Source organism: Eubalaena glacialis, chromosome 11 (genome assembly GCF_028564815.1).
Source record: "Eubalaena glacialis isolate mEubGla1 chromosome 11, mEubGla1.1.hap2.+ XY, whole genome shotgun sequence".
NCBI classification, from domain to species: domain Eukaryota; kingdom Metazoa; phylum Chordata; class Mammalia; order Artiodactyla; family Balaenidae; genus Eubalaena; species Eubalaena glacialis.
The window spans coordinates 109,112,580-109,123,021 of NC_083726.1; the positions used below are offsets into that span (position 1 = coordinate 109,112,580).

Consider the following 10,442-nt stretch of genomic DNA (forward strand, 5'->3'; position numbering starts at 1 on the left):
CTCAATTACACTTGGATTTTTTTTTTTTTTATCCTGGTAGATGGAGTTGGTAAGGAAGAAATTTCCCCATGTTTGTGTTGTACTAAATTAATCAAATGTAGTTGTACTAATTTACACAATTACAGGCCAATTAGCCAAAGTCAAAGTCATAGCAAGCAACTGATTCTCCTTCCTGGAATGATGCAAATCACTGCCTTGGCACCAAGCACATGACCACTTGTTTTCCTGAAGAATTGATCCCCTCTGTGTCTAGGAATGCCAATTAATCTAATTACTGAGATAAGATGTATAAACATAGAAAGAATCATAGAAAGTGTGTATTATACAATGACCATATTCTACAAAAGCAGACATGAGGCCAGGTGAGAATTCTATTTCACTTAAGTCTAATCTCTTACCTCACTTTATATGTCCCAATGTTTATTGAGTTTTTATTATGTGCCAAAGATTGTTCTAAGCACTTTATCTCTGATAACACATTTAATTCTCATAAGAATGCTATAAGATTGGTACTATTATTTTCCTCATTTAGCACATGAAGAAATTAGTTTCCAAAAGATTTCAACATGCCCAATACCAAGCAGTTTGTAAGTGAAAGAGCGTAGATTTGAACCTGTCATACTCCACAGCCCAACCTTGAAACACAGTATTTTCTACCTCTCTAATATTTAAAAATAATATTGCTTATTGAATTTACTAAGATGTGTGAAACTATACACAAATATTTTCATTATTATATCAATATAACTGTAGTCACATTTTACATATCTTATTTTTCAATGTTAGCAACATAATTTAAACTATATTTATTTAATCTAGTTTAATAAATATTGTATTTATCAGTTTAGACAATCCCTTCCCAATGTTTATACTCATCATTAATGCATTTGTGAAATGGATCAAGCTGTTCAACACTAAATCCATTAAATATATTACACCTCAAAACTAAGCGACAATGTTCCTTTAGAAATGTTATAAAATTTTCTCCCTTTTCTAGGCAGTTGATAGCAACAAATCTTAATTTACAATGAATAATGCATTTTTTTCATAAGGCACACACAAAACTCAGCGTTTTTCTTTCCACCACTTTTTTTTTTTGCCTTTCATATGCTATTTATATATAAAATACATACCTAAAAAAAGACATAGAAACATTGAAAGTTGTAAGGACAGCATAAAAAATGAAATAAACATTAACCAACAAAAGATGATATTATTATATTATCAGGAAAAAAGTTTTTCTTTAAGCAAAAATATTAGAAACAATGAGAATCAGCTACTTAGCAGTTTACAGTGTATATTTCCCCAGCAAAACTATCTTGTTCAAGTCTTAGCTCAGCTACTTACAAGATATTTGACCTGGAAACATTTCTTAATCTAAGTCTCAGTGTCTCCAGCTGTGAATGGCTAAGATGACATAGAAACCTCATGGGGTTAAGGTAATTACCAAATCAGATCATGCATGCAAGTATCAGATGTTTATGTGTTCAATGCATAACAGCTATTAGTATTTGTAGTCTCATATACTTTTAAATCAGGAAAAATAAAAGTGTGTTTGCTATCCTATTGTTTAGCATTCTGAGAATGCTAGCAAACACAATTGTCAAGAAAACTTAATTACAGATGTATACAATATAAGTGCAGAGGAAAAATATAACATTATGTACAGAGAATGCGATTGTCTTCCTGGGGAAAAAAAAAGATAGGTAGCATACTGTGGAAAAATCTAAAACACAGTATCGACCAATATTGCAAAATACCTATGGGTATTTTGAAAATTGTACAAAGTCCATATGAAGTCCAAATTGTACAAAGTCCAATGAGTTGCTGCACACTTATTGAGCAACAACAGTGAAAATATTAGACAGGAGGCACATAAAGTTTCTAGGTTGGAAATACCGTATCATATCGCTTGTATGTGGAATCTAGAGAAATGGCACAGATGAACTTATTTGCAAAGGAGAAATGTATCTACAGATGTAGAAAACAAACTTACAGTTACCAAGGGGGAAAGGGGGGGTGGGAGAAACTGGGAGATTGGGATCGACATATATACACCACCACATATAAAACAGACAACTAATGAGAACCTACTGCACAGTACAGGCAACACAACTCAATGCTCCATGGTAACCTAAATGGGAAGGAAATCTAAAAAAGAGTGTATATGTGTATATGTATAACTGAACCACCCTGCCGTACAGCAGAAACCAACACAACATTGCAAAGCAACCACACTCCAACAAAAATTTTAAAAGTTTCTAGGTTGGACTTCAATTCCAAATCACAATACATTCTATTAACTTAAAATTATCACACGCGTTACTATTTCTCATTAAATTTCTAAGCACATCTTAGTTTTTTCCTCCACTTTCTGTTTGCCTACTACCTGTCAAATTTGTCAAATTTGGCATGTTTGATTATAGAAATAACTATAATTAAATATATTTAATGTCTAGTTTGGCAGGAAACTTACTGTTTTATTTTTTTCAGTGTCTACTCTTTATATATATATATATATATTTTAACATCTTTATTAGAGTATAATTGCTTTACATTGTTGTGTTAGTTGCTGCTGTATAACAAAGTGAATCAGCTGTACGTATACATATATCCCCATATCCCCTCCCTCTTGCATCTCCCTCCCACCCGCCCTATCCCACCCCTCTAGGTGGTCACAAAGCACCGAGCTGATCTCCCTGTGCTATGCAGCTGCTTCCCACTAGCTATCTATTTTACATTTGGTAGTGTATACATGTCCATACCACTATCTCACTTCATCCCAGCTTACCCTTCCCCCTCCCTGTGTCATCAAGTCTATTCTCTACGTCTGGGTCTTTATTCCTGTGCTGCCCCTAGGTTCTTCAGGACCTTTTTTTTAGATTCCATATATATGTGTTAGCATATGGTATTTGTTTTTCTCTTTCTGACTTACTTCACTCTGTATGACAGAACCTAGGTCTGCAAATAACTCAATTTCGTTTCTTTTTATGGCTGAGTAATATTCCATTGTATATATCCACATCTTCGTTATCCATTCATCTGTCGATGGACACTTAGGTTGCTTCCATGTCTTGGCTATTGTAAATAGAGCTGCAGTGAACATTGTGGTACATGACTCTTTTTGAATTATGGTTTTCTCAGGGTATATGCCCAGTAATGGGATTGCTGGGTCGTATGGTAGTTCTATTTTTAGATTTTTAAGGAACCTCCATACTTTACTCCACAGTGGCTGTATCAATTTACATTCCCACCAACAGTGCAAGAGGGTTCCCTTTTCTCCACACCCTCTCCAGCATTTATTATTTCTGGATTCTTTGATGATGGCCATTCTGACAGGTGTAAGGTGATACCTCACTGTAGTTTTGATTTGCATTTCTCTAATGATTAGTGATGTTGAGCATCCTTCATGTGTTTGTTGGCAATCTGTATATCTTCTTGGAGAAATGTCTGTTTAGGTCTTCTGCCCATTTTTGGATTGGGTTGTTTGTCTTTTTGGTATTGAGCTGCATGAGCTACTTGTATATTTTGGAGATTAATCCTTTGTCAGTTGCTTTGTTGGCAAATATTTTCTCCCATTCTGAGGGTTGTTTTTCATCTTGTTTATGGTTTCCTTTGCTGTGCAAAAGCTTTTAAGTTTCATTAGGTCCCATTTGTTTATTTGTGTTTTTATTTCCATTTCTCTAGGAGGCGGGTCAAAAAGGATCTTGCTGTGATTTATGTCATAGTGTGTTCTGTGTTTGTTTTCCTCTAAGAGTTTTATAGTGTCTGGCCTTACATTTAGGTCTTTAATCCATTTTGAGTTTATTTTTGTGTATGGTATTAGGGAGTGTTCTAATTTCATTCTTTTACATGTAGCTGTCCAGTATTCCCAGCACCACTTACTGAAGAGGCTGTCTTTTCTCCATTGTATATTCTTGCCTCCTTTATCAAAGATAAGGGGACCATTTGTGCGTGGGTTTATCTCTGGGCTTTCTATCCTGTTCCGTTGATCTATAGTTCTGTTTTTGTGCCAGTACCATACTGTCTTGATTACTGTAGCTTTGTAGTATGGTCTGCAGTCAGGGAGCCTGATTCCTCCAGCTCTGTTTCTCTTTCTCAAGATTGCTTTGGCTTTTCTGGGTCTTTTGTATTTCCATACAAATTGTGAAATTTTTTGTTCTACTTCTGGGAAAATGCCATTGGTAGTTTGACAGGGATTGCACTGAATCTGTAGATTGCTTTGGGGGTAGTATAATCATTTTCACAATGTTGATTCTTCCAGTCCAAGAACATGGCATATCTCTCCGTCTGTGTGTGTCGCCTTTAATTTCTTTCATCAGTGTCTTATAGCTTTCTGCATACAGGTTTTTTGTCTCCTTAGGTAGGTTTATTCCTAGGTATTTGATTCTTTTGGTTGCAGTGGTGAATGAGAGTGTTTCCTTAATTTCTCTTTCAGATTTTTCATCATTAGTGTATAAGAATGCAAGAGATTTCTGTGCATTAATTTTGTATCCTGCTACTTTACCAAATTCATTGATTAGCCCTAGTAGTTTTCTGGTAACATCTTTAGGATTCTCTATGTATAGTATCATGTCATCTTTTCCAATTTGGATTCCTTTTATTTCTTTTTCTTCTCTGATTGCTGTGGCTAAAATTTCCAAAACTATGTTGGATAATATTGGTGAGAGTGGGCAACCTTGTCTTCTTCCTGATCTTAGTGGAAATGCTTTCAGTTTTTCACCATTGAGAATGATGTTGGCTGTGGGTTGTCATATATGGCCTTTATTATGTTGAGGTAAATTCCCTCTATGCCTACTTTCTGAAGAATTTTTTCATAAATCGGTGTTGAATTTTGTCAAAAGTTTTTTCTGCATCTATTGAGATAATCACATGGTTTTTATCCTTCAGTTTGTTAATATGGTGTATCACATTGATTTCTCCTTATGAGAGTCTGTGCAGTCACCAATACATCCTACTATACCTGAATTAATGTCTTAAACTGCATACAAAAGTCAATAAATAAACAAGAAAAAAGGCTCTGGCTTTCTAAGGTAGAGCCTGGTGGCTTATGGATTTGTTTAGCTGGTTGGGTCTAGGACCCTGGGAAGGGCATGGGTGAGATCAGTACATGAGATTGACCTCATCTGGCTGCTGGGAATCCTGTTGATAGTTGTGTTAATTAAATGCTAAGAAAAATTGAACAAATTTGGTCTGAGTTCCTAGTGGTCAGCGTAATCCGAGTGGCCCACTAAAAAACATATTTGTGAGAAAGTTCATCAGAAACCAAGATGGTGTAGAAATAAGGTATGGATATTGTTGAGAGACAGTTGTTCATAAGTCCTTGGCATTTTTGCATGTTTAATAGTCAGATGAGCCATCAGCTTTTGTTCTGGGCTGTCTTTTCAAGGGTACCTTTATAGCAAACAGACCTGGAAGTAGAGGGAACTTCTGTTTTGTTTAGGAGCAGGGAGCAGATTTGTTTGTTGTCCAGTGTAAGAGACAATCTGTCCTTCTAGGGCAAAGATCAGGCAGGTTTGTTTGCAGCCCAATCTTTTTTTTTAAGGTGTTTCCTAAGCTTCTGATTCCTCAGCTGTGACTCCAACTCACTGTATGCGCAGCAATCACATGACTGGCTGACCCAACTCCAGTGGGACTAGGGCATTGGTGGGAGGAGTCCAAGGCATGAAACTCACACTGTTTGCTGTTCTGGGAATAATAAGGTCCTTACTTCCCAACCAAGAGTCTTGTGCTTTTTTGCCAGGATCCATGAAATTGTGGTAGGCTAACCTGTTAGCTTGCACGTTGCAAGTGGGGGCTATCTCAGACCTTTCACAGTAAGAGAGAAAGAAGTTAAGGTTACATAACTAGGGTGAGTCCCATCTTATAGGGCCTCATAGATCAGGCTTTGGTTCCATTTTCTTCTTCTACAAACCTTGATTGGCTTCTACAGTACCGGCAACCACTCTTCCTTATTTTCTTCCTGTGAGTGTTCAGCACTTGATGTTTCTTTATGTATAACTAACACTGTGCCCCAAATAAGAAGCTTAGAAGACCCATGTGAATATTTTTACAAAGAAAAAAAGAGAAAAGGAACAACATTTACAAAAGTGATCCATCAAACTCCTGGATGAAATAATGAATAATAAAATGCACACCCTTCCCATTGTCCCTTTGTTTCCCATTTTCCCTTCCTATCTTTCCTTCTCATTTTTCCTTTCCATCTTTCCTTCCTGATATGGCGGTGTCAGGGACAGTCTGTGGAGGAAGAGCCACACATGGAGGCTCCTTAGAAGATGGCAGGGTGCTGAGGAAGGAAAGGGGAGTCAGGCAGAAGCACATTCGAGGTGGATGGAGGGGCTGGCAGGTGGAGGAGATGTCTAGTACTGGTTTGGAGATTCATTATATTGAGCAAATTAAATGAATTGAGCAAATAAATAAATGTATTGCAGATAATAACAGCCATGTTTCTCTCAACTGGAAAATGTACTTAAAATATTGAAAAGTAGAAGGCCAGAATAACTCTAATGTATTAGATTGGAATTAGCGATAACAGTGTGGACTCACCAATATAGATGTATATGTCTATCTATCTATCTATCCATCAGTTGTCTATGTACCTTTGCTAACATTCCAGATCTTGACTTCTAAATACTGTCTTCTTCTTAAAGAAACAAAGAATCCTTGGAGAAATGGCTAATTCTAGTCCTGAGGCAGGGAAAGTACAAGATGAGCCCCTACATTTATTCACTTAATAAATATTAATTGAGCACTGATTCAGTACCAGGCATTCTTTTAGGTGTGGGGAATACAAAATCTTTGCCTTCATTTTAGTGGGGAAATCAATCAACAAACAAAGTATGTATATATAAATATATAATTTTATATTTAATATATATTTAATAAATTTAATATATTAATATATTATTATAAATACATATTATATACATATACTATATATAGAGAGAGAGAGATATATGTATACTACTATATAAAGTTTATCTTAAGAGGATAAATTAATGCCTTGAGAAAAGAAAACAAGGAACATGAATAGGGCATACTCCAGAATAATTCAATTTAAAATAGTAAGGTACGGAAAGACCTTACCTTTTTTGCTGTTTGTTTGTTTGTTTGCTCTTCCAATTTTATTTAGAAAAACAAATCCAGGTCCCAGTATCCCCACACCCTCCCCCACCTCAGTCATAATTTAAATAACTGACAGAGTTGGGGGTCGGGGTCAGGTCAGGTCAGGGGTGGGAGGGGAGAAGAGGCCGCTACAGGTATCACAGTGCCTACTTCTTGTCCATCCTTTTCTTGGCCTCCAGCTTCTTATCGTGCTCTCCTGCGTGCTTCCTGGACATGGGACTCTCAGCCCTGCTGCCCCCGGGCCCACCTGCGCCCCTCACAGATCTCTGTGAGCCTGCCGGCTGCTGGGTACTCCTCGTGGTTCTCCCTGAGCAGGCGGCCCGCCTCCACGTGGGTGTGCAGCCTGGGCGTCAGGGCGATCAGAGGACACCTGATGGTCTGCAACACACACTGGTTGCCCGGCCCAGCTGTCCAGTCCATCGTGAGCACCTTGACACAGATCTCACCGTTGGTGCCCACATTGGATGGAAGATCTTGGTCAGGAAGTAGCCCTTGGGTGGGGAGGCAGGAAAGTCCTTTCCCAGCAGGACTTTCATGCTGAATAGGCTTCCCGAATATGGAGTCCCCTCTGGGTTCTCAATGGTGACCTGCAGGTCAGTGAGGTCCTCTTGGTTGGGAAAGACCTTTGATGCCATTGGGCAGCAGTCAGCATCATCCAGCATCGTCTCCTCCTTGATACCAGGTGGATGATGTGGCGGACAGGTCCTCCACGTTGGAGTTGAATAGTTGACTTTTAAGAAAGGCTTGAAGCTGATGAGGGTGTGAGCCTTAAAGATTTACGGAGAAGAGCTTTCCATGCAGAGGAAATAGCAAGTGAAAAGATCTTGAAGTATGTAAATCATACCGTAACTCTGCAGGATTCTTCTTCGCCTTGTGAGAGGAAGAGAAGAAATTCTGGCATGCCTAGGTTCTAGGTCTGTAATGAAGGAGACTGTTTTTAATATAAGTTGTTAAGATTTTGTTTAAAGAGTGTCATGAAACACATGTATACTTCTTTATAATTCCAAGGCTTAGTATAATGAGAAAGGATGGGAAAAGCGGAGTACAGGAGAGTGTGGCTAGGTCTCCATGGCTGAGGTGGCCTGCTGTCCCTAGAAATAGTTCTAGATTAATACAATTTTCCATTTATTTACACATACTTATTGCACACTAACTGCATTTCAGGCATTGTGCTCTTCCCTGGAATACCCTTGTAAACAACCAGTTTCTGTCCTTAGAGAAGACATAGCACAATACATATTTGCAGAATTAATATATTCCAACAGAAGTGTCCATTTCTTCTCTAAAGCAGAAATAATGGAACATTTAAAGTGGATTGACATATATACACTATTGATACTATGTATAAAATAGATAACTAATGAGAACCTATTGTATAGCAGAGAGAACTCAGTGCTCTGTGGTGACCTAAATGGGAAGGAAATCCACAAAAGGGGGATATATGTTAAAAAAAAAAAGTGTATTCATCTTCTTGAAATACGCATAAAATTGATTAGACATTTGACAATGAATTTCAGAATTCGAAGTGAATTTAGAGATCATCTTGTTTTATAAAGGGAGCAAAGTCTAGAATTTTGAAGTCATTTTCCTAACAGTGGTGAACTAGGAGAATAGAACTCAAATGGCCTAATTACCAAGCTAGTCTTTTTTTAAGTGCACACAGATCACCTGAGATTCTTGGCAAAATGCAGATTCTGATTCAGTGGATCTGGGATGGGGTCTGAGAATTTCTAACATGCAGCCAATACTGCTGGTCTAGGGACCACAATTTGAGTAGAAAGGCTTTACACCACCCAGATAGGTATCAATTAGTACAAACTAAACAATACTAGAATTTTTCTAGCTTCAAGTGGCTCTAGCTAGTGGTCTCCAGTGTTGATCCATGAAACATAGATTAAATAACAAGTACACAAATATTCACTTTGAAATCTGTATCATAAAAGAAAAAAAGCTTTTTTTTACAATTCTCATGGAAATTTACTTTTTAAACATCATGTATTACAACACACATTAATGGAACTTAACATCAAAAGTGTAGCCAAGGAAGCTCACCCACTTGGGTTTAGAAAACCCAATTAGGATAGCTCCAAGATGGCAGAAGGGTAAGACGTGGAGATTACCTTCCTCCCCACAAATACATCAAAATTTTAATGCAAAGAAATGCAGTTTTATTCCCACGAGGAAAATCTTCACTTCCCTCCTTGCATTCCTTATTTTTCAGCCTTAGTTTCTGAGTAAAACCATATGTTAGTGAATCTCCCGAGATCCTGTCTGGATTCTGACTTCCCATCTTTGAAGATAGTTGGGCATAAGCATTATCTGTGGCAGCTGTATTATATAACACGTCAATTTTTAGAACAGATTTGGCACTATTTTCTTTTTTTTTTAAAGTTTAATTTTTATTTATTTATTTATTTATGGCTGTGTTGGGTCTTCATTTCTGTGCGAGGGCTTTCTCCAGTTGCGGCAAGCGGGGGCCACTCTTCATCGCGGTGCGCGGGCCTCTCACTATTGCGGCCTCTCTTGTTGCGGAGCACAGGCTCCAGACGCGCAGGCTCAGTAATTGTGGCTCACGGGCCTAGTTGCTCCGCGGCATGTGGGATCTTCCCAGACCAGGGCTCGAACCCGTGTCCCCTGCATTGGCAGGCAGATTCTCAACCACTGCGCCACCAGGGAAGCCCTGGCACTATTTTCAACAGCAGATATTATAAAATTCTTTAGAAAACTAAAATCTAATTAAGATTTGTTGACGAAAATGGCAACAACTAGCACAAGCAAATATATTTTTTCCTAATGTTTAGAATGCTGCTTCTTGGTGTTCTATTGACCTGTCATAGGAATATTTCTATGGGTTGATTTAAAGTTCATGGCCAAATAATGACTAATACTGCATCATAACAGAACTTGGATCGATGCTTGTACTGTTCTGTGCAGGACACTCCCATCTGCCTTCTTTCCATAACCCGCTACATGAATTTAACCTTCTCTGATGACCAAAACACTGTCACCTTTAGCAGTGAAGAATCCAGTGAGATTTTCCAGGTTAACGGTGACAATCATTTACTGGTCCAGTGTTCAGACCTAACAAAAGCACATGGACAGTACACAGCAGATGTGGAAGGACAAGTCTGTACATTTATCCAGGTAATAGAACTCTACCTGTGAGGGAGACGGATGTTTGCCAGTAAAAAAGTCAGACTATCTGTTCAGTTATGTACAAAGTGATATTTTACCATTTTGCATATTTCCATGTTTACTCTTTCTCTCATTGATATTTTCCACTCGGTAGCTGAAAACTAAAGTTATTTTGTAAAGAC

The 10,442-nt window shown here is 37.9% G+C and overlaps 1 pseudogene; it reads right to left on the bottom strand.

Moving 5' to 3' along the window:
- Positions 1–7,262: 7,262 nt before the first annotated feature.
- On the bottom strand, positions 7,263–10,085 carry LOC133101755 (ubiquitin-conjugating enzyme E2 S-like; annotated as a pseudogene).
- Positions 10,086–10,442: the final 357 nt, after the last annotated feature.